At 41.5% G+C, this 27011-nt stretch overlaps 2 long non-coding RNA genes across 2 annotated transcripts; one reads left to right on the forward strand and one right to left on the reverse strand.

Annotated features, from left to right (window-relative positions):
• Positions 1-4135: 4135 nt before the first annotated feature.
• On the reverse strand, positions 4136-13467 carry LOC147006098 (uncharacterized). The gene is made up of 3 exons (XR_015047565.1): positions 13144-13467; positions 12806-12863; positions 4136-4596 (listed from the first exon to the last, which is right to left on the reverse strand). It is a non-coding gene; the product is annotated as an uncharacterized LOC147006098 (long non-coding RNA).
• LOC115031915 (uncharacterized) lies at positions 4746-27010 on the forward strand. The gene is made up of 3 exons (XR_003837550.2): positions 4746-4908; positions 18607-18672; positions 26249-27010. It is a non-coding gene; the product is annotated as an uncharacterized LOC115031915 (long non-coding RNA).
• Position 27011: the final 1 nt, after the last annotated feature.

A 27011-nucleotide genomic window follows, 5' to 3' on the forward strand; every position in this document is an offset into this window, starting at 1 on the left:
TGTGCACCCTGAGCTACTATCCCCATGGGTCCAAATCCATAAGCTTCTATCTCTTTCACCTACTGGGGTCTTATGAATCAGAAGGGGCTTTGATCCATTTCTGCTTGGTGGGTTATTCTCTACCTACAGGATTCACTATTTACTGAGGTCTAGAAAATCAGGACCCGCCCAGGCTCTCTTGGGGGAGGGGGTTGGGGAGGGGGGAGAGTCAGATTCCAAGTGGCAGGAAGTATTCCGAATGTGGCATAATAAAAAGCAGCATAAAACTTTTTTAAATGTTCTGATGAGATGGGAAAGAAAATTAAAAATTTAAGCCTCTTAAAATGGAAATCTTGCCAGCATGCCTTACAATTTGAAAACTCTTGCTTGTTAAAAAGCAGTGTGTGTGTGTGGGGGGGGGGGTGTTGGGGAGAGGGAGCTAAGTATTGTGAGATGAACTTCAATAATATGATGAGTCCTAAGACATGAGTCAGGTCTCTGAAGTTCTCCAAGTATAGCCATGGAGTCATAGTCCTCCCTGCTGCAAGCCCAGGGATACCCTCCTCATGGGATTCACGACCCTCATAAGGCTATTCTGAGCACATCATGGTAATGACTCTAAAAATCTCTTGAAAGTTAAAGATTTCTAACCACCTTCTGAGATTAGCTTAATCAATTAGGTCTCAACCTGAAATCAGGGAAGAAGAGCTACTTACATCAGAAGCAAGTGTTTCAGAGCAACCCTGTCTCTTCCCAAAAGACATATGTTCCTTCTTCTCACTAGAGTGAGCAGAAAACCCTGGGTAACAGGGTCACCTCCCATGGCTGGGGGGGACACATGTCTCAGCACGGTAAATTATACCTTGTTTCCAAAGATTGCTGTACACATGGCACCACACATTGACATGACATGGAGTAGGCATTCCCTGTGTCGCCTCAAATCACTAACTGTTCACATGCCCTTGTTTCTACTTGACTCTGGCAGAATCAGCAGCTTCATCTGATGGCACCAGTGCCCCTCGGCATTGTGCTATCTTGGCATTTTCATGCTCTGTGCATTCATATCTGTAGGTCCACCATCCTATTGCGGATGCACAGAAAGCTCAAATTTTCACTTAATTTGATATAATTATATATTCATATTCACTGCAGCATTTGGAGGTTCTTAGCAGAGCATTTAAAAAGAGTCTTGCTTTTTCTTATTTTTTACTATTTCATAATAGGAAAGCTAGACCTTTGCTTCTAAGGTGAGCAGATATTTCCATGAGGTGTTTTGTTTTGTTTTGTTTTGTTTTGTTTTGTTTTGTTTTGTTTTGTTTTGTTTTGTTTTGCCTCAACATTTGGAGAGCATTGTTTCCTGGCAAACATTGCACTCTAATGTGATGAAAGAATTGTGAAGCTCAACAGGACTGTGTGGGGACAAACATGTGTTATTATGACTTTAAACAGATCAAAGGAACTTTTTGGCATCTCTTACCCAGGTTGTTTGCAACCGCTCACATGTTTAGTGCATGTACAAACAGAAAAATGTCAGTTGTGCTGTGGTTTATGTTTTACCCATTCATTCAATATCTAAAGGACTTCAAAACTCACATTCATTTAAAAATAAATAAGTGAATGAAAATCTGAAATAGTGAAAATGAAGTGTCTATATGGTATGGTTCTCTAGTGTTCATTAGTTAATTTAAGCTTTTGAGATAGAAAGTTCTGGAAATATATTCAGTTGGTCATCTATTAAGTGAAAAGAAGAAAGGCCAAAGATTTTGGATACATTTTACATAGTAATTTATTAACTTTTTTAGTGGTTAATAATACTTAAAAGTAAGTTGAGGAGTTAATAAATAGTAGGTACTGTTTAAGTATTTTTCATATATTGATTCAGAGTTTGGATTTGTTACTTAACCCAGCTTATAGATGAGAAAACTAAGGTACAAAATTAGATAAGAATTTGCTAGAAGTTACATAGCAGAGCATAGCCTGACACTATAGTCTAAATTCCAAACTCATAAGATCTATCCTATGTTGTTCTCTATTTTGTACTAATCATTAAAGAGTTTGCAGAATTGCTGAGTTATATGGAGTCTGCTATTAGAACTTTCTTTTGTGTTATTTTATTTCTCTCTCTCTCTCTCTCTCTCTCTCTCTCTCTCTCTCTCTCTCTCTCTCTCTCTCTGTGTGTGTGTGTGTGTGTGTGTGTGTGACTGTATGCAAAGCCAGAAGAGGGTCTTGGAGATAGACTTATCGTATTTGTCAGACCCCTTAACCCTGGACTTACAGGCATATGAGATGCCCAATGAAGGTCCAGGGATCTGAGTTCTGCTCTCTGTGATAGAGCAGCGAGTGATCTTAACCACTCAGCCATCTCTCTACTTCTGGATTTATTTTTGACTTAAAAATCTCAGGCATCCCAGGCTAGCCTCAGATTCCCTATGTAGCTGAGGATGACCCAGAACTTCTGCAGCTCTAGCTTCTGCCTCCCAAGTACTAATAGTACACAGGTGATTGTCACCATGACCAGTTCATAAAATACTGGGAATTGACTCCAGGGCCACAAACATACTAAGACATACTCTACCTACTACATTATACCTCAGCCCAAATTAGTGGGATTTATTTTATTTTCAGATCTGCTAAGCTATACACCCAACCAAAATTACTGAGGGCTTTTTAAAATATGTGCCTTATTTTATTTGTGTGTATTGTGTAGATGTGCATATGTGTACATGTGTGTGGTGCCCACAGACACCCTGGAATTAGAGTGACAGGCAGTTGTAAGTAAACCATTGTGGCTATTGGGACCTGAACTTGGGACCTCTGCAAGAGCAGCCAGTGCTTTCAAGACCTATGCTACTTTTTATGTCTCCATCCCCATGAGCTATTGTAATTGCAAATAGCCTGAATAGGAATACTGCATCAATGAACACATCATCTTCTCCCAGATGTGCAGTAGAAAATTAAGCCTAGCTCTAAAAGAAGCCTGACTTCTGCCCTACATGTGTGACCAGAGATAATGCCTTTGGGAGTGATACACTGAGGGCAAGTGAGCCCTGGCAAGCAGAACTAACACTGAGGTTGGTGGCTTTGAGTCAATAGAGAGTTGATAAGGACTGAAGACTGAGGTCCACCATGTCACTCATGTCTGTGTCATAGAGCCTCAATAAAAAATCAGGCCACCAATACTTCACACAGGACTTCCTGGTCCTCAGGTTTCAGTGCTGGGACAGCAATTCATTCTAACATAGGACATAGTTTTCACCTTCAGGGCTACAACAAGCTTTTCACAGGAGTCATATGTCAGATAGGTTGCATATCAGATATTTTATATTATGACCCATAGCAATAGCACAATTACAATTATGAAGTAAGGGCAAAAATAATTTTATGGTTGGGGGTTACCACAACGTATGGAACTTTATTAAAGGATTGTAGCACTAAGAAGTTTGAGAACCACTGCTATAGGCAAAGAAACTCTCATTTGGTTCCTTCCTAGGATTTATCCCTATGTGTCAGGCTTAGAGGATAGCGACTGAATGGCCCTGAGCCACATGTGAGCTTACAAAGGGAAAATACCCTCAGCTCTCTATATTGCTTTAGACTTGCATGCAGGATTTTTCTTTTTCAAATCTCCTGTTGTTAGCATTATTTATGTTATTGGCAACGCCAAAAGTAAAACCAAGGTCTTCATAAGTGCTAAGCCTAATCTCTTCCACTGAACTGACCAGCTAGACAGCAGGGTTTTGGTTTGTTTTGCTTTTGCAGAAATACCTTACCATCAATAGCTTCCTCAGTGTAGTTTATAGAAATTAAATAACAGCTGCAGACCCAGACACTTGTTTATCCTGGAATACCATCTATCCTCTTGCCGATAAAGGGAGTTTTGCATACTCTACAGGTTTAATGTTCAAGCTTTGTGTGTGGTCTCTCCATCCACACAGTAGCCCTGATACTTCCTTTTTCGGGGGGTAGGAGGGAGGGGGCTTCCAGGTCCATGTTCCTTGCTATCCAGAGGGTTCCTTTTCATGAAAATGACGACTATGATGTCAACTGCCCATCAGAGAGTCTGGCTGAGACTCTGCATAGAATGTTCATCTGTAACACTTTTGTAGGGAAGGTATTTTCAGAGTAAAGGTTCACAGGGGTGGGGTGGGAGGGAGAGTAGAGGGGAATAGCACACCAATAGCAACCTCTCAGGCACTTCAGGTCCACGCAGAACCTCAGTTGTGACTTCAATGGGAAACAGGGTCTTTGTTGGTTTGAGATAGGGCCATTTTGGATTTGAGTGGTTCCTACATACCATAAAAGTGTCCATAAATGAGAGAGAATAGTATACACAAAGACACACAGGGAGAAGTCATGCATTCAGAAGATTGTAATAGAAGCCCGGAGCACTGGTAACCAGCAGAAGCCAGGGAAAGACAATAAGTGTTCTTCATCACAGATTTCAGCCTCTTTAACTGTGGGAGAATACTCTGATGATGTTTCAGGCTCCCAGGTCTTCAAGTTTGTTACCTCAGCCCTAGGAAGCCAATAGGAGTGATCCTTTGGGCAGCTCCATGTTCCTGTCCTTATGAGTAGACCACAGCACGGACTCTCCTTTCTCTAGTTTACTGTTTTGTCCTAGGAAGAGAATATTTCAAGTAAGAGAAAAGTTCTTTCACATTTCCACTTTGGACCATGTGGATTACAGTCACAGTCCAAAAGCAAACAAAGCAAAAAATCAAAGGTTCTTTGACCCAGAGAGTAAACATCCCATTGAGGTGAAAGCAGCAGACTGGAGCTGGAGAAGTGGCAGAGGTTAAGATGCACCAGCCCCACTCACATCAGATGGCTCACAACTGTCTGTAACTCCTGTCCAGAGGATCCAAGGTCCTCTCTCACCTCGAGTCCCTGCACTAAAGAGTACATACTCATACACCATTTAAAATAAAAGTAAGTCTAAAAAAAGGAGCACAAGAGCAGAAGAGGTTTTTTCCTTTTTCCTTCTTTTTCTTTCTTTCTTTCTTTCTTTCTTTCTTTCTTTCTTTCTTTCTTTCTTTCTTTCTTTCTTTCTCTTTCTTTCTTCCTTCCTTCCTTCCTTCCTTCCTTCCTTCCTCTCTCTCTCTCTCTCTCTCTCTCTCTCTCTCTCTCTCTCTCTCTCTCTCTTTCTTTCTTTCTTTCTTTCTGTTGTTGTTGGTGTGGTGGTGGTGGTGGTAGTAGTAGTTTTGTTTGTTTTATTGCTTTTGCCACTGGCTGACTGGGTGACTTTAAAGGGTTAAATATGACTAAAGTTCTGTGTCTGTGTGTCTGTGTGTCTGTGTGTGTCTGTGTGATATCCACAAACATGGTACTGTGATTTATTCAAGGACTTATGAAGAGGAATCATAGGTGCAGGGTCAAGTAAATCATTCCCATCTCTTTGTGGGCATCTTTAGGCTCTGAGGTCCTTCCTGTACTTGTGGAACAGAGACTGACTGCACATGCATGCTTGCACTCAATGATTAAAGTTCTTAAGACTGCCATAGTCTCAAGATGATCTGATTGTTCCTTAACTAGGGGGCATATTTAGTAAACAATAGCCTCAAGACCAAAGAAAGATCATTCAGGAAAATGTGGAAACCCCTGTGAACTCTAAGTTCTTTGCAAAGACAAGTACTCCTAGGCTTTGAATCCATGTTATCAAGGGCTTTTTGACTGTGACATAATACTGTGCCTGCAACTGCCTATTTTATAGTATAGATACAGTCCGAGAGTCTACAAAAAAAGACCTTCCTTTTAAATGCAAAAGTTCTGCTACCTTGGTAGAGTCCAGTCATTTAGCACTATTCTCACAGCATCTGAATCTCAGCAAGAAAAAAGAAAAAAGAGAAAAAAGCAAGTGTGTTTCACTATCATTTCTCATCCATACAAGCACATGGCCCTTGTTAAAGAAAATCCTCCTGCAAATCACAATCAAAGAAGTCTCCATTTAAAAGAGCACATCTCCTCCTAGCCTGGAAACTGTTCCCACAGCATGATGGGTTTACCCACCCACCTTGCACATACTCAACTCAAGGTTACAGAAAATATTTAATTATAAAATATCACCTTTCAATCTTTAGATTGCTTATCAAGGCCCAAAGTATTGGGGGGGGGATCCTCACTGGCTGTTCACAGTTTATTCAATTTTCCTTGAACTCATTAGCAATGGGGAGGAAAACAACACTAGCAAGAATTAACTTAGGTGCTGGGTCCTGTTAACAGCTTTTTCCTACTTCGTCCAAGACCTTTAGCCCTGTTGACTTTTTGCGTTCCCACACTGCTATTCCCCTTTCACCTAAATCCCTCTGTGCACAGCAACTGGTAAGAAAAACATTTGTTTTATTTATATCTTTGTTTTTTAAAGCTTAATTAGTTCAAGTCTATTTATGTGCTCTACCTAAAGTATGGCTTAAAGCCATCAGCATATTATTTCTGTTGGGCTAAAATCACCAATAAGAACCTGCTTAAGAATATTGATGTGAGCCAGGTGTGGTGTGGTGCATGCTTTTAATCCTAGCCCTTAAGACAGGGGATCTGTAAATTTGAGGCCAGGCTGATCTACATAGCAACTTCTAGGGCTACACACAGAGACAGTCTTTTAAAAAGGATGTCATTGTTGACAAATTCTTCCTGCAAACCTGAAGACCCTAAGGGGGAAAAATCACATGAGAATTTTGTGTGTGTGTGTGTGACAGGATCTCACTATATAGTTTAGGCTGGCTTCATAGTTCTAATCGTCCTGCTTTGTCTTTTGGAATGCTAGATTGTTAACAGCTGAGGTGGGCCCCCGTAGTGGCAAACTTACAGTAATGCATCTTTAAGAGTGATATTTCCTTTTGTTGTAGATGAATCTTTTTTGGGAAAGAAGATAAACACTCTGAGAACTATTGATGCCCACGGTATTTCTGACGTGAATTACGCATGTTCAGAAGTACTCCTTTCTGCTCTTTTTCCTCCTTGAGCTATGACCTTGACCTGAGTAGTCCACATTTGAAATTGAGCGTGCTTATTAACGTGCCCACCTCCAAAATTCTTTCAGTTATAAATGGTGCAGTTTCCCCCACATAAACTCCTGAGGCCTGTTTATTCTCAGACCATATTGCTTTGAAAATTATTTCCCAGGATCTCCCAACAAGCAGCAGGTAATACAGCTTTCTTCCTTTCATTTCTTGGCTGTCCTTGGGAGATTTTTTTTTTTAAGAAAAGAGATCAGTTTAGAAAAGAAAACAATAGTTCCTTGAAGAGTTACACTAATATTTGGAAATTAAAAACAGGCCAAACCAAGAGTTTTGTCACATTAAAATAAATGATAGAACAAAATTACCTGATAGAAAAAATATGGCAAGTAAAAGCTACCAATAATCCAAAGTGAGGATAAAGAAGGGGTAAGGGAAAGGCTTCCCAGTGAGGTGTGGGAGGGGTGAGACTATGGAAGACAATGGAAGGTACCTACTGCAGGGCGGGGTGAACTGCCCTAGACTTTCTCCTCCCATGCTTGCTCTTCAAGAGTCTTGCTAGGTATAGATATTTTTGGTTTGGGGTGTCTATTTTCTTATTTTCTTGTTGCTTCTGTTGTTGTTTGAGACAAGAAAGAATTCCTCAGTCTCCCAAAAGCAGGATTATAGGAATGCTACCTACCACAACTGGTTTTCTTGGATCCAATTATCAGCTAAACAACGACAGCCAGGCGACACCTAGAAGATAGTTTGAGACCCTAGCCATCTCTCTCGGGTCTCTCAAAAATGTTCCAGTCAGGTTACAGTAAGAAACAGTACATTTTTGGTGCAGTTCAAACCTTACTGAAGTTCAGAACAAAACCCAACTTACACAGACTCTGGTTGCTCTCCGGTCTAGATGCCAAAATAAGTTATTTAGCAGCCAGCAGCTCCTGGTGACTAATTCATCTGTGCTCTGAGAATTAGTTTTAAGGCTATAAATGAATGTCACTCGCTGAACTTCAGGAACACAGCTCAACAAAATATGAATCACTATGCTAATCCAGCAGTGGTCTATGCATGGTGTAGGCTGCAGTATTTGTTCTGGTCCTAAGGGAGAAAGCAATGATATGTCTAAAGCAGGGTGTTTCAGAGAAAGCATTAGCATGGTGAATTATAACTGGGACACAAATGAGAAAACAGTGAAAGTGACCTTGAGTTCTGTGCTCAAACTCATTCCCTGTCAGCTGGTAGTCAGGCTGATAAAGACTGCTGTGGCTGACATTACACTGCTCTGTTTAATGGAAAACATTAACAACTTGGTTGTATTTTGAATACACTAAGGCATGAGAATAAACAAAAGGGGAGTCCAATGACTTCTTGCTAGAGATGTTTTTCTTTTCCTTTCCCCCCCTCTTCAATGTTATCTCAGCCCAGGCATTTTAAAGGAATGCACTTGAGAAGCTGTCTACTGAAAAGGAAGGTTAAAGGGCAAATCTCCAGACAGGTGACATTGCCCTCCATCTTTGGGCAAAGTGGAAAGGGGGATTGTTTTCACTCAGAGAGACAGTACCATCCTACAGGACAAAGTAGAGACCAAACAAATGTCAAGGCAATGGTCAAGGTCATGACACAAATAAAGGCTGTATTAACACTCATCACCAGTTTGTTCTAAGGTGGAGGTTGACACAGTCCAGGAGAGTCAGTGCACAGCTGCCTCAGTCTGAAGAACTCCAAGCATGGTGCACTAATTAAAGCCCACACTCTGAGCCATAATGCAAGTGTTCCACGCATGGAAACTTGCACATGATCTGACAGGAGGCTGAGGCTGCCTGGCCTAGACTTCTCCACTCACACCTTAAATTTGATTACTGAATTTTTGTTGTTTGAAAGTGGGAAAATGAGCTGAATAAATTTTATAACCAAATTCAATGTGGCTCCTTTAGTTTGCCCTGTCCCCTGGGTAAAAACTTCTCCTTTAGATGGTGTAGCATCAAATTAGTTATACCACTTTGTGGTTCCAACAGGCCACAAACTGTACCCACTCAAGAGCTAATCTGGATTCGCCAGTGAAAGACATACACACACACACACACACACACACACACACACACACACACACACACAGGTTACTTTTAAATATGCTTTGACTAACACAAAGGATTAGATCCTAATCCTCTCTGCAGCTTACACACATTTCACTCTGGTACTCCTGGTGTCTACACCCTCTAATTGTATATTTTATCTTTGTTGCCCTGGCTTCTGGCTAGTGGCTCACCTTTCTTCACTGCCCAAAACACTTCTGGACAGCCCTTCTTTGGACTGCATTCCTTCTCACCTACATTTGATGATTTTCCTTCTGCATCTCTAAATCTGATCTGTCTCCCTCCAAATCATGGTGATTCCCTCCTTTCCAGTCCCTAGCCTGAGCAAATCTAAAGGTCCCACCTCAGTCTAACTGCCCAGCCATTTGTAGTTGGCTCTTTATTGATCAATCAAAAACCAGTTGGGTACAAGGACCTTCAGTGTTTGAACATGCAGATTCCTTGATTTGGGAGGGGGGATTAATTCCAAGCATTAGAACTAATCCCCAGCAGGATGGGGTTCAGTTGTCATACTGAAGCATCTATGAGCAGCTTGGGTGAGTCAGCTTTCTGTCAGAGTGATAACCCACCTGGTATAAAGAACTTAAAAGTAGAAAGAATTTCTTTTTGTTCAGAGATTTCTGCCCATACTCACTTAGACCCATTGCTTTGAAGGCACACACCACTGTCAGGAATGTATGGAGAAGTCAAACTACTTTAATCCTGGCTGTTGTGATGAGAAAAGAAGAAAGAAATGGACATTTTCCAGGGTGCATCTCCACCAACCACCTTCCCTTATGTCAGGTCCACCTCTGGAAGTCTCCTCTGGCTCCCAGTAGAAACATTGGTTTGAATAAAATCTCTATCTATGCCTTTATGTGATACTTTTGATCCAAAACAGAATAGTATTCAAACTGTAACTTGGCTGGTTTGAATTAATTCTCCTTCCTCCTATTCAGCTCAGCTCTTTCTTCTTTCAGGGAAATGAAAATTAGGGTTGCCAGACAGCCTGGGAGTTGCTACTGGTGGTGCTGGCTGAGGGAAAGAGAGAGCTTGCACTTGGGGGTTCCACTTTCACTGAGGGACTGAGAATTTCTCAGAGCACTGACAGTGTTTTTGACATGAAGTGTTTGAGCTCACTTTCCAACCAATACAAAAATATCATTGATAGTGTTGAGACAATGAAGGAAAAATTGCAAAACTAACCAACATCTACCCAGACAAGGTGACTTGTAGAGATTGATGTCAAAGGTGCTGTACTTAGAGAAGAGGATACTTCCAGAGTGATGCACTTCAGCTATGGAGGTTGTCAGAATGTGGTGCACCTCCTACGGAAACATGAGTTGTACTTTGAAAATCTCCAGATGTCAGACAATGGGTTGCCTTCAGCTCCTAGGCAATTAAAGGTAATAGTTTCAATGCAAAAGAGACTCCGATGTTTGGTCCACATCAGTTCCGTGTGGTTAGAGTCAAAAGGAATTCTATAAAAGTACATTTGTACATTTAAATGGGGCAGGGGGACAAACTTGACAGCATCTAATCTGTTCTGCAATTTAAGTATCCTCCATTGTCAAAAAAGAGAGAAAAGATCTACCTATAATTGCAGAAAAAAACTTGCCAGATCTTCAAGAGGTAGAAATCAGGAACCACGAGCAGATTCTAAGGAGCTACAGGAACCAAGTCGGTCAAGGCTTGTGTGAGATTCACAGCAAAACTTCATGCACAAGGAACTTTAAAGGTTTCCTCAAAGCAAAGACTTATTTTACCTAGGATTAGGCAACCTTCCCATGAGCCTGAAGCTCCTGCTGGCCTCTCCAAACTATATGTTATTCATCTCCCCAGAACCTGTTGGCTCCTGAGCCAGGAAAGAGGGAAACTAGACATCAGTTTAGGATGCTCATGGTTAGAAGGCCTTGGTGCAGAAGTCTGCTCTCTACACTGATGCTGAGTTAGGAAGCAGACAAGCATTTCCTTTTAGTTAAAAAGGTAAAAGTCTTACCATGACTTGAACTCTGCTTTTCTTGTACACTTAAGGATTCAGCCCACCACTTGTACAGAGCTGATGGATCAGTTTTTGTAAACAGAACATTGGTTTATGCAAAAATTAAGTTATCACTTAGCAACTATAGCTCTTCATTGAGAACTTCTATCAGCCTGTGTTCAGACAGTGTTATTGAACCCTGTACAGCTACAGCTAAAAGTTCCTGGAGGATATATGCAAGGCAGCATCTAATAAGGCACACACTAATTTTGCTTGTAAAGAAGTTGCTTGTAAAACCCTCTTTCCTATCCCCTTTCTAAGGAGATGATAGTCTAGCCAGCGGTTCTTAATCTGTGAGTCACGATCCCTTTGGCAAACATCTATCTCTAAAAAAATCTGAATTATAACTAGCAAAATTAAAGTTATGAATTAGCAATGAAAATAATTTTATACTTAGGGGTTACCACAACATGAGAAACTGTATTAAAGGGTCACAGCATTACAAAGGTTGAGACACACTCCTCTAGACCATGAGTGAACCAGGAGGCCCCTTCTGCTTTGGCCAGACAACGGTTTAGGGTCATCATCTATGCCTCCTTTTCTAGAACATCTCCATGAGGGTTTTTAGGTCAGAATAGTATTCCTAAAGAAGGGACTCATAAGCTCAATATAAAATGGAAAAAGATCAATGATATTGTGTGAAAGCATGTGTGCAAGAGCATGCATACACACACACACACAGACACACATACACACACACACACACACACAGAGAGAGAGAGAGAGAGACAGACAGACAGACAGAACATTTTTTATACACAGTAGTCATTTTTCTCTTCTCCTACCCCTGGTCCATACCTAAAATTGAAGATACTTCTATGCCATTCTTTCTCTACACATACATACCTAGAGTAAGGCTGAATTTATAAATAGAGACTATATGAAACTAACAATAATAGAATAGAACCATCATATTCATATCTAGCAATAAAAGTCATTTAAAACATGAATTATTAACTGTTGAATTTCCCATGTAAAATTTTACCATAGTTCATGGGGTAACTGAGTCCATGAAGGTAATATTAGACAAGGGGAGGAAGCCAATGTATACTTAATAAACTGTATACTTCCCTACCTGCTCCCCAGAGGCCTCTTCCCTCTTTCTCTCTCCTCTCTCTTTCTGTCCCCCTCTGTCCTCTTTTTTTCTCTGCCTCTACTCCCTTCCTCAGAGCCCCTTCCCACATCCCAAATAAACTTCCTTTTATGCTACAAAAAAAAACTGTGTACTTAATAGGTTGTGTATGGTTTTACATATTTTATTATTATGTATAACTATAAATGTTTTCATATATTTTCCAGAAAGCCTGATAACCATTAAAACAACCAACACCAAAGAGCCTTAAACCTCTGCTGAGTTCCCTTGTAACTCCAACCTGGACACTGTAGTTGGTGTCTTTAATCTGTATCTGAGATAAAACAGAATGTTTTAGAGAGGTGGAGAAGAGGTTAGGTTCTCACTAGCTGAGAAATCCCAGAAAAATGGCCTGGCCTGATTTCTGAAGATAGAGAAGCCCTGAGTATGCAAAAGTAAGTAAGTGTGTGTTGCAACAGATGGTGGATTGTCTCAACTGCATCTCCCACTGAAGAGGCCCAGGAGGCAACCAGATAAAAACTAAAGTCCAGCAGAAATGTATATATATATATATATATAGCTTTGAAGAGTCAAAATAAAAGTGTTCATTTTTAAAAAGCATGAATATTGGTACCTGGAGAATGTTTTAGTAGCACTGGCTATTCCAGAGGACCCAGGTTTGATTCCTAGCACTTACATGACAGCTTACAACAGCTGAAACTCTTGTCCCAGGGGATCTGATGTCCCTCGGTCCTCTGCAGGTACAAAACACACATCCACAGACATATAAGCTATGCAGGTAAAACACCATACACAGAAAATAAAAAAAAATCTTTAAACTTAAATAGTGATCTAATTATTGGCTAGCCATTTGTGAAAGTCTATGGTCACAATCACCTTGAAGAAATGCACAGATTAAATAACACCATAGACTAAACAACAAAGAGGAATTCATGACAAAACAAAACGACTTGAAAACTAGGGAGGAAAGAGTTAATATTTAAATAAATAATGGAGAGAAATAAAATAAGACACCTTCCTGCCTGAAGAGAGACTCCAGTCAGTAGATGATGGTTCAGCAAGCTCCACGCGGGACTGAGAGAAGCATGACACAGCTCCTGGACAGAGCACTCTAGCAGATGCTTACTGTGTTCTCCCATCCTTAACCTGACTCCTTCTCAGGATGAGGTCCAAGGATTTCATACTTCAGAACCAAGAAACTTGGTGAAAATTCACAATACAGAGGTAAAATCGCATCTCTAGCTACATCTGAGCAAATGCAGCTTCAGGTGAAGGGCTGACAGAGAAGATTTGCTTGAAGAATTTAAAAGCATCCAAGGTAGGGAGAGCTGCTGCCTCTAACAGTGTAATGTTCTTCCCCAGGGAGTTCCCGCTGGCCCTTCCCCCAACACACACATACACACACTCACACACACTCACACACACACTTTGGAGTGCAGGGGGAGGAGTAGAGGAGGAATGAGAGAAAGGGGGCAGAGAGTACAACAACCGCTCTAAGCAATGTTGATCTATTTGGGGAAAACAGATGGGAATGGTATAAACAGCTTCATAGCTTTTTTTTTTTTTTTAATGTTCCAACCTTGACTTTGAACTTTGAAAAGTAACAGAAAAACATATTATCTAACACAACCACGTTCTTCCTATCATTTTCTTCATATCCTACAGAATACAAAGCCAGACAAGAGCTCTGCATCTGCATTCTGTTCCCTGAGAGGGAAGAAAATATCACACATCTTTTGTCCGAGGCTTAACAGAAGTAAAGTCCTAAGCAAGTCATGGGTATTTTCATATCTGTATTCTCGGAGACCATTTGTATTTAGAAATAACCACTGCATCTAAGCAATAAGTTTAATAAGGTATCAATTATGATCAAATGCACTTATTTGAAATTTGACCTGTGAAATGGTATCACACCTTAAATGCAGAGTACAACTTCAGGACCCTGCAACCTTCCTTGGCCCTTTGGCAGTCTACGCTTCCCTTAGTCTCTAGGATAAGGCAAACAATAGCTGTCCTGCTGCTTTCTACCACTACAGATGAACCAGCGTTTTCTCCATAAAAGCAAACTCTTACAGTATGTGAATTTCCTCAGACTGAAGTAGCAAATCAGAACACACAGCCTGGATTTAAAACCTAGAGATGGATTTTCTCGGGGCTAGAAGTCTGTGGCCAAGGACTGGGCAGGACTACACTCCTTATGAAGGTTTAAAGCTTCCTTGTCTTCTCTAACTTCGGATGTCTCTGGGTTTCTGGGCTAGTGGCAATGCTGTTCAGGTTTCTGTAACTGTCTTCATGTAGATTCATGCAGAAGCAATGTGTCTGTGTTCTTCCTCTTATTAACATATCACCCAACTTAGCGTCCATCCTCAAAACAGGAGAATGTTGTCTTGGTACATTTTAACTTTGTCTGCCTGAAAAGACCCATTTTCCAGTAAGCCCTCATGTATGAGATGCTTAGTCTTGGACATGGCTTTATATGGCTATGCCGTCGGATATTGTGACTCTTTTTAGCTTGGAAAACAGGCATGTAGGTAATCCAGCACTCTCTGCCTAGAGACAAGAGAATCTTCTGAAGTTCAAGGCTAACCTCAACTAGATTACATGTTGAGACCATCTTGAGTTACATACATCTTGACTCAAAAAAGAAATAAATTGAGTTTTTGCAAGTTACAAATTACCCCATGTTGGATCATGTGTGCACAGGCTTCTATGTGGGTATTTGTTGTCATGTTCAGTGGTTTGTACCCAAATGTACATCTAACTTTACAAAACCTACAAGAAGTTTTGCACGCTCTTGCCCGCATTTAACTTCCCAGCAGAAGGGTACAGTTCTACTGACAATAGGTTTGGGTGACACTCACCTGTAGTCTCAGTACTGTGGAAGCTCAGAAGGAGGATCGTGAGTCTGAAGGTTAACCTGGGCTACATAGTGTGTTCTGGCCCAGTAGTAGTGGCTACTTTGACTGTCTCGAGCAAACAACAAAAGAGTTCTGACTATGCTTCATCTTCTTCAGAACTTGGTATTCATACAGTTTTTCCCATACAAGCTGTTTCAGTGAGTGTGTAATCAATTATATCGCATGGTGGACTATGCTTACATTTTCCTGACTAATGATGATAATAGTCAGGAGATTACAGTTATTGGTATATTTTATTTTGGAAAGTGCTTGTTTAAATATTTTGCTCACTTGAATCAGTCTATTTGTCTTATTAATAGGCAATACTTTTTGAGAGTGATTGTTTTCCTAACAAATATGAACAAAGCTATTCATAACTTGGTGTTTAAGAGGATGTACTAAATAACAAATAGAAGTCCTGCTGTGAATGGGTCTAGTGATGTCAGGAAGAGGAAAAGTTTAACCGGTGACCAGGAGAACAAATGCCTAGCAACTGCTCTGCCATTTACTCTTTAAAAGCCATAGTAAATCATATGGATCCCTGAGCCCCCATCTCTTCATTTGTAAAATGAAGAGATTTCACTAAAGTCATGGAACCTCCAATTGTGGAAATGTAAGCAGTTCTTTTAAATAATGTTCAAAGCACTGACAGAGCCTTCAAAATATGGCAGTTTCGTTTGTTTATTTGTTTGCTTGTTTTGTTTTTAATTTACTGGTGCTGCTCATGAAGTCTGATGAAACCAACACGAAGAAAAAGGAAAGAATTATCATTGTATAACTGCAGATAGCAACATGCATAGAGGATCCTTGAACCAATACCCACTAAAGAACAGCTCAGTATCAATTGCAAAGATCAGTTACAGTGTCTCTCAGAGCCTGTGATTACAGCTCATGACACTGACTGCACAAGTCCCAACACATTCTAGTCAAGGCCCCAATAAGCAACAGCAGCAACATTGAAGTAGCTGACTACATAAGATAAATGTACACTTGATATTTCTATTTCTATAAAATATCTCCTGCAGCAACCTCTCTGCATTCTTTCCCTAATGCTATTGGCTTTTAAAAGACTTTATTAGAGTGTTCTCTTAAAAGGAAAAATGTTTACGCCCAAGTGAACTCATAAATGACTAGGGAGTTAATCCTATCAGGTACCTCCTGGGGCCATAAGTAAATTACTTTTCTAAAAGCAACAAAAAGTATACATGAGATAAACTTGCTTTCACTTTCATTTTGTCACAAAGGTAATAACATCAAGAGATAACTCCAAGATCAAAGTTGTATTTCTTCCTAAGAGTGATGGCTGACACAAATCAAACTGGTCTGATTGAGCCCATAATTCTGATATCAAGACCGAATTATACTGATTTAGACTAAAGGCCGTTTGGCCAAGACCTCTCAGCTTCCATTGGCCCAGACCATCATCTTCAGAACTGGCCAATGTAAATTACCAGGTTAAATATGGATATAAATGAAGCAAATGACATAAGAAATATTGTTCTGGATCAGTTTGTCAAGAATTCATCCTATAGTCATGGCCAATATCAATTGATATGTCTTATTTCTTGTAAAATGCTCAGCACCTGGATTGGGAGTCCCCCAAAGGCAGAATTTGGCCTTGCTTGTCATATCAGGTTCAAAGCAGCATGGATTCCAGACACAATGTCACCTCTAGGTCTTTAGAACAGAAGTGCTAAGAAGCATGTAGAAACACTGCCCCCGAGGACCCGAGGATCTGAGTTTGTCTTCTTATTCCTTCCTCTGTCTCTGTCACCACAAATTTTGTTTTTTCTAACATTTTATTATAAAATGTTTTAAATACACAAGAACACAGGAGGAGTGAGGAGATTTCACCCTGAACACCAATATCTAACTTTCCTGGTTTCTAACACATCTATCACCTATCCATCTTTCTATGGAATCGTGGGGTGGGGGTGCATGTCCCTGTGCATGTTTCAAAGTAAATATAAACCCAATTCTATCATCCTCATCACCCTCACATTTAACTGTTTTTCCTCTTGCCACAGTTTTCTTTAAACAAGGTCATTGCTCTCCAGAAATAATTTTGAAATGAATTTACATAATCTTCCAGGAAGAAAGCCTACCCAAAACAATAAAGTCTGTCATCTCTCTATACATTTTCTTTCCTTTTATATAGAAGTGTGGAATTTCCCCTTGATGGACATTTAAATTTATTTTCCAAAACCTAGACAGCTGAATGACCTTCCAAAGAAAAGAGTCTCCAGACTGCCCTTGATATCAAAGATCTATTTATAGAGCTAGGACATTCCTTGTCAAATATAGCATTCTGATTCTCTCTTTTATTTTATTTGTCCCTCTCTTGGATACTCTCCATTCCACTTCATCTGCAGATTCAGACATGTACCTAGACTGCTAGAAAGACTTTGAAAGGTTAAATCCCAGGGAAGACTCAGAACTTGAAGGCTGCTTGATTACCTTTGTGTTACTGAGACAGAATATTAGACAGAAGTGGTAGAGCCATTCACTGGCATGGTAATAAGTTCCGGCTCCCAGTAGAAAGGTCCTTGCTGATGCTCGACTCTGGATAAAATTGTCTACAGTTGTTTTTGGTGTTTCTTACTTGCCTTACTTTTGCCTTCTTAATAAAGTAGCTAGCAGTGGTCTGGGATGGCCTGGGGAAGAGAAATGGACATCCTGCTACATTCTTCTACATCCTCCTACATCCTGCCATATCCCACTAAATCTACCCAACTCAGGCCTGGTCCTCTGCTGGAGCTGGTCCACAACACAAATGCAAACAGGGAAATGTTTAGTTGACCTAAGTCAGTCCTGTACAGGTTCCCTGATCTCTGCAAGTTCCCATGAGTCCCAGGCAGTTGATTTTGTGAACCATATTCTGTGAGTGTCCCTGATCTCTTTGGCTCCTCCAATCCTCCAATCCTCCAATCCTCCAATCCTCCAATCCTCCAATCCTCCAATCCTCCAATCCTCCTCCTCCTCCTCCTCCAGACTCCCTGAGCTCTGGCTAATGTTTGATTGTGGGACTCTGTATCTGATCCTATCAGTTAAAGTCTCTCTGGTATCTCTTTGATGATTCTACTAGGCTTCAGTCCCAGTACACTGTGGAGGCAAGACAAACTGTAGGTCGAATGTTTGGTGGATGGGTTGGTGTCAGAATCCTTCCACTTGAAGCTTTGCTTGGTTACAGAAGATGAATAGACTCCCTATCCCCCATTACTTGGAGTCTTTGCTAGGGTTACTCTCATAATTCCACTGTTTCCATTGTGCTATCCCAAAATGACCCCTAACTCCAGTTGTTTCTCCCAATATTTTCTTCCTTCCTCCTATCACCCATCAAATCTCTCCTGTTCCCAACCCCACCTGCCCCCAAACCATCTGTAAAATCTGTTCTACTGTGCCTTCCCTTTGAGATCCCTGTGCACCTCCTCCACCACTTAAGTCCTCCTTATTTTGTAGCTTCTCTCGGCAGCACAATTATCTTTTACTTTACAGCTAATATCCACTTGCAAGTGAGTATATAACATGTTTGACTTTCTGGGTCTAGGTTACCTCACTCAGAATGATTTTTTTTTCCTAGTTCCATCCATTTGCCTGCAAACTTCATGATGCCATTGTTTTTAACAGCTGAGTGATACTCCAATGTGTAAGTATACATTTTCTTTTTTACCTTCTTTTGTTGAGGGGTATCTAGGTTGTTTCCCATTTCTGGCTGTTATGGATAAATATCCTAGAAACACAACTGAGCAACTGTCCTTGTTATAGGATAGGTTGCCCTTTGGGAATATGCCCAGGAGTAGTCTTGGGTTTTGAGATAAAATGATTTCCAATTTTCTGAGGCGCTGCCATATTGATTTCCAGACAGGCTGTACAAGTTTACATTTCTAGCAGCAGTGGAGGAGTGTTCCCCTTGCTCCACATCCTTGCCAGCATGAACTATCTGTCACTTGCGTTTTTTTATCTTAGTCATTGTGCAAGTGTAAGATAGACTGTAAGAGTCAGTTTGATTTGCATTTCCCTGCTGGCTAAAAGTGTTGAACTTTTCTTTAAGTGCTTATAGGCCATTTGAGATTCCTCTGTTGAGAATTCTCTGTTTAGGTCTGTACCCCATTTTTGTTGGATAATTCCGTTTGTTGATGTCTAGTTTCGTGAGTTCTTTATACATTTTGGATATCAGCCCTGTGTCAGATGTGGAGTTGATGGTGATCTCTTTCCCATCCTGTAGGCTGATGTTTTGATCTTTTGATGGCGTTCTTTCCTTACAGAAGCTTTTTTAGTTTCATGAGATTCCACTTATTTATTGTTTATCTTAGTGCCTGAGCTATTGATTGGTGTTATGTTCGGGAAGTTGTCTCCAGTGTCAATGCATTCAAGACTATTCTGAGAAGTGGGAGCCTTTGAGGAGACAAGGATTGAACAAAGGCCAATAGAAAGGAAATCAGAGCCTTGTCAGACTATTCAACAGCAGTACTGGATACCAGACAAGAAAACAGCAATCGTAGAAAATGTATGAGGATAAACTGATTTCAGTATTGGTTTCTACATGCAGCCAACCAGGTTAAATGTGTATGTAATTTTTGAGTCCTAGTGAAAAGACCTGTGGGATTCTTTTTTTTTTATTACATATTTTCCTCAATTACATTTCCAATACTATCCCAAAAGTCCCCCATAGCGCCCCCCACTTCCCTACCCACCCATTCCCATTCTTTTGGCCCTGGCATTCCCCTATATTGGGGCATATAAAGTTTGCAAGTCCAATGGGCCTCTCTTTCCATTGATGGCCGACTAGGCCATCTTTCGATACATATGCAGCTAGAGACAAGAGCTCCAGGGTTCTGGTTAGTACATCATGTTGTTCCAACAATAGGGTTGCAGATCCCTTTAGCTCCTTGGGTACTTTCTCTAGCTTCTCCATTGGGAGCCCTGTGATACATCCAATAGCTGACTGTGAACATCCACTCCTGTGTTTGCTAGGCCCCGGCATCGTCTCACAAGAGACAGCTATATTTGGGTCCTTTCAGCAAAATCTTGCTAGTGTATGCAATGGTGTCAGCGTTTAGAAGCTGATTATGGGACGGATCCCTGGATACAGCAGTCTCTAAATGGTCCATCCTTTCATCACAGCTACGAACTTTCCCCTGTGCCCATATCTTCAAGGCTTTTCCCCACTTTCTCCTCTATAAGTTTCAGTGTCTCTGGTTTTATGTGAAGTTCCTTGATCCACTTAGACTTGACCTTAGTACAAGGAGATAGGAATGGATCGATTCGCATTCTTCTACATGTTAACAACCAGTTGTGCCAGCACCATTTGTTGAAAATGCTGTCTTTCTTCCACTGGATGTTTTTAGCTCCCTTGTCGAAGATCAAGTGACCATAGGTGTGTGGGTTCATTTCTGGGTCTTCAATTCTATTCCATTGGTCTATTTGTCTGTCACTATACCAGTACCATGCAGTTTTTATCACAATTGCTCTGTAGTAGAGCTTTAGGTCCGGCATGGTGATTCCACCAGAGGTTCTTTTATCCTTGAGAAGAGTTTTTGCTATCCTAGGTTTTTTGTTATTCCAGATGAATTTGCAGATTGCACTTTCTAATCCGTTGAAGAATTGATTTGGAATTTTGATGGGGATTGCATTGAATCTGTAGATTGCTTTTGGCAAGATAGCCATTTTTACAATGTTGATCCTGCCAATCCATGAGCATGGGAGATCTTTCCATCTTCTGAGATCTTCTATAATTTCTTTCTTCAGAGACTTGAAGTTTTTATTATACAGATCTTTCACTTCCTTAGTTAGAGTCACGCCAAGATATTTTATATTATTTGTGACTATTGAGAAGGGTGTTGTTTCCCTAATTTCTTTCTCAGCCTGTTTATTCTTTGTGTAGAGAAAGGCCATTGATTTGTTTGACTTAATTTTATATCCAGCTACTTCACCGAAGCTGTTTATCAGGCTTAGGAGTTCTCTGGTGGAATTTTTAGGGTCACTTATATATACTATCATATCATCTGCAAAAAGTGATATTTTGACTTCATCTTTTCCAATTTGTATCCCTTTGATCTCCTTTTGTTGTCGAATTGCTCTGGCTAGGACTTCAAGTACAATGTTGAATAGGTATGGAGAAAGTGGACAGCCTTGTCTAGTCCCTGATTTTAGAGGGATTGCTTCAAGCTTCTCACCATTTACTTTGATGTTGGCTACTGGTTTGCTGTAGATTGCTTTTATCATGTTTAGGTATGGGCCTTGAATTCCTGATCTTTCCAAGACTTTTATCATGAATGGGTGTTGGATCTTGTCAAATGCTTTTTCCGCATCTAACGAGATGACCATGTGGTTTTTGTCTTTGAGTTTGTTTATATACTGGATTACGTTGATGGATTTCCGTATATTGAACCATCCCTGCATCCCTGGGATGAAACCTACTTGGTCAGGATGGATGATTGTTTTGATGTGTTCTTGGATTCGGTTAGCAAGAACTTTATTGAGGATTTTTGCATCAATATTCATAAGGGATATTGGTCTGAAGTTTTCTATCTTTGTTGGGTCTTTTTGTGGTTTAGGTATCAGAGTAATTGTGGCTTCATAGAATGAGTTGGGTAGAGTACCTTCTGTTTCTATTTTGTGGAATAGTTTGTGAAGAACTGGGATTAGATCTTCTTTGAAGGTCTGATAGAACTCTGCACTAAACCCATCTGGTCCTGGGCTTTTTTTAGTTGGGAGACTATTAATGACTGCTTCTATTTCTTTGGGGGATATAGGGCTGTTTAGATCATTAACCTGATCTTGATTCAACTTTGGTACCTGGTATCTGTCTAGGAACTTCTCCATTTCATCCAGGTTCTCCAGTTTTGTTGAGTATAGCCTTTGGTAGAAGGATCTGATGGTGTTTTGGATGTCTTCAGGATCTGTTGTTATGTCTCCTTTTTCATTTCTGATTTTGTTAATTAGGATGCTTTCCCTGTGCCCTCTAGTGAGTCTGGCTAAGGGTTTATCTATCTTGTTGATTTTCTCAAAGAACCAGCTCCTTGATTGGTTGATTCTTTGAATAGTTTTTCTTGTTTCCACTTGGTTGATTTCACCCCTGAGTTTGATTATTTCCTGCTGTCTACTCCTCTTGGGTGAATTTGCTTCCTTTTGTTCTAGTGCTTTTAGGTGTGTTGTCAAGCTGCTAATGTGTGCTCTCTCTAGTTTCCTTTTGGAGGCACTCAGAGCTATGAGTTTTCCTCTTAGAAATGCTTTCATTGCGTCCCATAAGTTTGGGTATGTTGTGGCTTCATTTTCATTGAACTCTAAAAAGTCCTTAATTTCTTTCTTTATTCCTTCCTTGACCAAGGTATCATAGAGAAGAGTGTTGTTCAGTTTCCACGTGAAGGTTGGCTTTCTATTATTTATGTTGTTATTGAAGATCAGCCTTAGGCCATGGTGATCTGATAGGATGCATGGGACAATTTCAATATTTTTATATCTGTTGAGGCCTGCTTTGTGACCAATTATGTGGTCAATTTTGGAGAAGGTACCATGAGGTGCTGAGAAGAAGGTATATCCTTTTGTTTTAGGATAGAATGTTCTGTAGATATCTGCCAGATCCATTTGATTCATAATTTCTCTTAGAGTCACTGTGTCCCTGTTTAGTTTCTGTTTCCATGATCTGTCCATTGGTGAAAGTGGTGTGTTGAAGTCTCCCACTATTATTGTATGAGGTTCAATGTGTGCTTTGAGATTTACTAAAGTTTCTTTAATGAATGTGGCTGCCTTTGTATTTGGAGCATAGATATTCAGGATTGATAGTTCCTCTTGGAGGATTTTACCTTTGATGAGTATGAAGTGTCCCTCCCTGTCTTTTTTAATGACTTTGGGTTGGAAGTCAATCTTATCAGATATTAGAATGGCTACTCCAGCTTGTTTCTTCATGCCATTTGCTTGGAAAATTGTTTTCCAGCCTTTCATTCTGAGGTAGTGTCTATCCTTTTCTCTGAGATGAGTTTCCTGTAAGCAGCAAAATGTTGGGTCTTGTTTGTGTAGCCAGTTTGTTAGTCTATGTCTTTTTATCGGGGAGTTGAGTCCATTGATATTAAGAGATATTAAGGAAAAGTAATTGTTGTTTCCTGTTATTTTTGTTGTTAAAGTTGGCATTTTGTTCTTGTGGCTGTCTTCTTTTAGGTTTGTTGAGGGATTACCTTCTTGTTGTTTCTAGGGCGTGGTTCCTGTCCTTGTATTGGTTTTTTTCTGTTATTATCCTTTGAAGGGCTGGATTCCTGGAGAGATAATGTGTGAATTTGGTTTTGTCGTGGAATACTTTGGTTTCTCCATCTATGTTAATTGAGAGTTTGGCTGGGTATAGTAGCCTGGGCTGGAATTTGTGTTCTTTTAGTGTCTGTATAACATCCGTCCAGGATCTTCTGGCTTTCATAGTCTCTGGTGAAAAATCTGGTGTAATTCTGATAGGCTTGCCTTTATATGTTACTTGGCCTTTTTCTCTTACTGCTTTTAGTATTCTATCTTTATTTAGAGCATTTGTTGTTCTGATTATTATGTGTCGGGAGGTATTTCTTTTCTGGTCCAGTCTATTTGGAGTTCTGTAGGCTTCTTGTATGTTCATGGGCATCTCTTTCTTTAGATTTGGGAAGTTTTCTTCTATAATTTTGTTGAAGATGTTTGCTGGTCCTTTGAGTTGAAAATCTTCATTCTCATCCACTCCTATTATCCGTAGGTTTGGTCTTCTCATTGTGTCCTGTATTTCTTGGATGTTTTGAGTTAGGATCTTTTTGCATTTTACATTTTCCTTGATTGTTGTGCCGATGTTCTCTATGGAATCTTCTGCACCTGAGATTCTCTCTTCCATCTCTTGTATTCTGTTGCTGATGCTGGTATCTATGGTTCCAGATTTCTTTCCTAGGGTTTCTATCTCCAGTGTTGCCTCATTTTGGGTTTTCTTTATTGTGTCTACTTCCCTTTTTAGGTCTAGTATGGTTTTGTTCATTTCCATCATCTGTTTGGATGTGTTTTCCTGTTTTTCTGTAAGGACTTCTACCTGTTTGATTATGTTATCGTGTTTTTCTTTAAGGATTTGTAACTCTTTAGCAGTGTTCTCCTGCAATTCTTTAAGGGATTTTTGTGCTTTCTCTTTATTGTCTTCTGCCTGTTTAGCAGTGTTCTCCTGCATTTCTTTAAGTGTGTTATTAAAGTCCTTCTTGAAGTTCTCTATCATCATCAGGAGATATGCTTTTAAATCCGTGTCTAGCTTTTCTGGTGTGTTGGGGTGCCCTGGACTGGGCGAAGTGGGGGTGCTGGGTTCTGATGATGGTGAGTGGTCTTGGTTTCTGTTAGTAAGATTATTACGTTTACCTTTCGCCATCTGGTAATCTCTGGGATTAGTTGTTATCGTTGTCACTGTTTAAAGATTGGAGCAGAAGCTGTGTTCCACTCACCAGCAGTCTCTAAATCCTGCGGCGGGGGTCGTGGGTAGCTGACGGTACCCCGGTGCTGGTCCAGCCGGAAGAGGCCTGTGGTCCTACACAGGCCGTTTTTCTGCTTCCCTAACTAATGCAGTCTCTGGTCCCGCGTGCAATTGGATTGGAGCAGAAGCTGTGTTCCACTCTCCAGAAGTCTTAAGATCCTGTGGCGGGTGTTGTGGGTAGCTGGTGAGTGTCAGCCGACCCTGCGTCCCAGCTGCCCCGGTGCTTTTCTGACCGGAAGAGGGTTGTGGCCCTATGTAGGCCGGATTTCTCTCTCCCCAACCAGAGCAGTCTCAGGTCCCGCGTGATTGGACTGGAACAGAAGCTGTGTTCCACTCACCAGCAGTCCCAAAATCCTGCGGCGGGGGTCGTGGGTAGCTGGCGGGTGTCAGGCAACCCTGAGCTCCCGCTACCTCGGCGCTGATCCGGCCGGATGAGGCCTGTGGCCCTACTCAGGCCGGTTTCTGCTTCCCTAACTAATGCAGTCTCAGGTCCCGCGCAATTGGATTGGAGCAGAAGCTGTGTTCCACTCACCAGCAGTCCCAAAATCCTGCGGCGGGGGTCGTGGGTAGCTGGTGGGTGTCAGGCAACCCTGCGCTCCCGCTACTCCGGTGCTGATCTGGCCGGATGAGGCCTGTGGCCCTACTCAGGCTGGTTTCTGCTTCCCTAATTAATGCAGTCTCAGGTCCCGCGCAATTGGATTGGAGCAGAAGCTGTGTTCCACTCACCAGCAGTCCCAAAATCCTGAGGCGGGGGTCGTGGGTAGCTGGCGGGTGTCAGGCAACCCTGAGCTCCCGCTACCCTGGCGCTGATCCGGCCGGATGTGGCCTGTGGCCCTACTCAGGCCGGTTTCTGCTTCCCTAACTAATGCAGTCTCAGGTCCCGCGCAATTGGATTGGAGCTGAAGCTGTGTTCCACTCACCAGCAGTCCCAAAATCCTGCGGCGGGGGTCGTGGGTAGCTGGCGGGTGTCAGGCAACCCTGCGCTCCCGCTACCCCGGTGCTGATCCAGCCGGATGAGGCCTGTGGTCCTACTCAGGCCGGTTTCTGCTTCCCTAACTAATGCAGTCTCAGGTCCCGTGCAATTGGATTGGAGCAGAAGCTGTGCTCCACTCACCAGAAGTCTTAAGATCCTGTGGCGGGTGTTGTGGGTAGCTGGCGAGTGTCAGCAGACCCTGCGCCCCAGCTGCCCCGGTGCTTTTCTGACCGGAAGAGGGTTGTGGCCCTATGTAGACCGGATTTCTCTCTCCCCAACCAGAGCAGTCTCAGGTCCCGCGTGATTGGACTGGAGCAGAAGCTGTGTTCCACTCACCAGCAGTCCCAAAATCCTGCGGTGGGGGTCGTGGGTAGCTGGCGGGTGTCAGGCAACCCTGCGCTCCCCGGGATTCTTGTTCAAATGTAAGATCATAAGGTGGTCACAACAGAGCAGCAAATTCTCTCCTAACAAAGTAACCATGTGGTCCTGCATGGGTCCTGCACTCATGACCCCAGCCTGCCGGTTTACCAATCACATGTAAAAGAAACACAAAGATACTACCTGTGATGATTAGTATTGCCAACCTGACAGAATCTGGAATGCTCTGAGAACTGAGGATTATCTTGAGGTAGAACGGCATGTTCATGCAGAGGCACCACTCCATTGTAGGGATCCCACACCACATTAACAGAAGGGCGCTGAGCAGACTCATGCTTGAGTTTTCCCGGCTTCCTGGTTGTGAAGATGATGTGTCTTGTCCTTTCATGTCCTCACTGCCTTGACTTCCATCCACAGTAAACGAAAGCATGAGCTGTAATCAACCTTTTTCCTTTGCTGTGCTTCTGTCTGGGAAAGGAACTGAGACACTTCCTATGCACCTTTCCTTGGGTGATATGTCTGAGAAGAAGAAGGAAATAAAACAAGAGAAGGGTAAGCAGGATTTGAGGAACACAAGACAAGATTTGTAGGGAATAGTGTGAGAGAAAAAAATATGTACAGACTAAAGCATGACCAATCCAGAGTAGACAGGAGGAAGTGCAAATCAGAGGCTGAGGGGAGGTAGGAGGAGGCTGTCACCTTGCCACTCACTACACACTTCAGAGCACTGCCTCTCAGGAAGGAAGAACAGATTAATCGGAAAGATGACCCTATAAGCAAGGCTGGACCCAGCAGTAGCCACTACCCCAACTTCTCCTATAAGCTAACTCACTCATATAATGGAGGAGAAAGAACAAAGTCTCTCCCCATGTGAGCAAATGGCCTGGGAAATGGAGGCTTTCCCTCAACTTGTACATCAGTGATATTTCACAGGAATGTCTTAACACGTCTATGTAAATAATGCTAGTTAGCAATGATGCTTTCTGTGTGTCGTATGTATCATCCAAAACAGACATTTACTGAATATCCACTCTGTACAGAGGAGCATGTCTACAAAGCTTAACTGTGTCTGGCATGATTTTTAAAGGTATTGAAGTGATTAGAGTAATAGGTGGTAGCTCCACAAACTTGTCATTTGGACAAATGTCATGTTACCACCCCAGAGCAGAGATGTGCTGAT

The sequence above is a fragment of the Mus caroli genome, unplaced genomic scaffold (genome assembly GCF_978045245.1).
Source record: "Mus caroli unplaced genomic scaffold, Mus_caroli_1 scaffold_1, whole genome shotgun sequence".
NCBI lineage: Eukaryota > Metazoa > Chordata > Mammalia > Rodentia > Muridae > Mus > Mus caroli.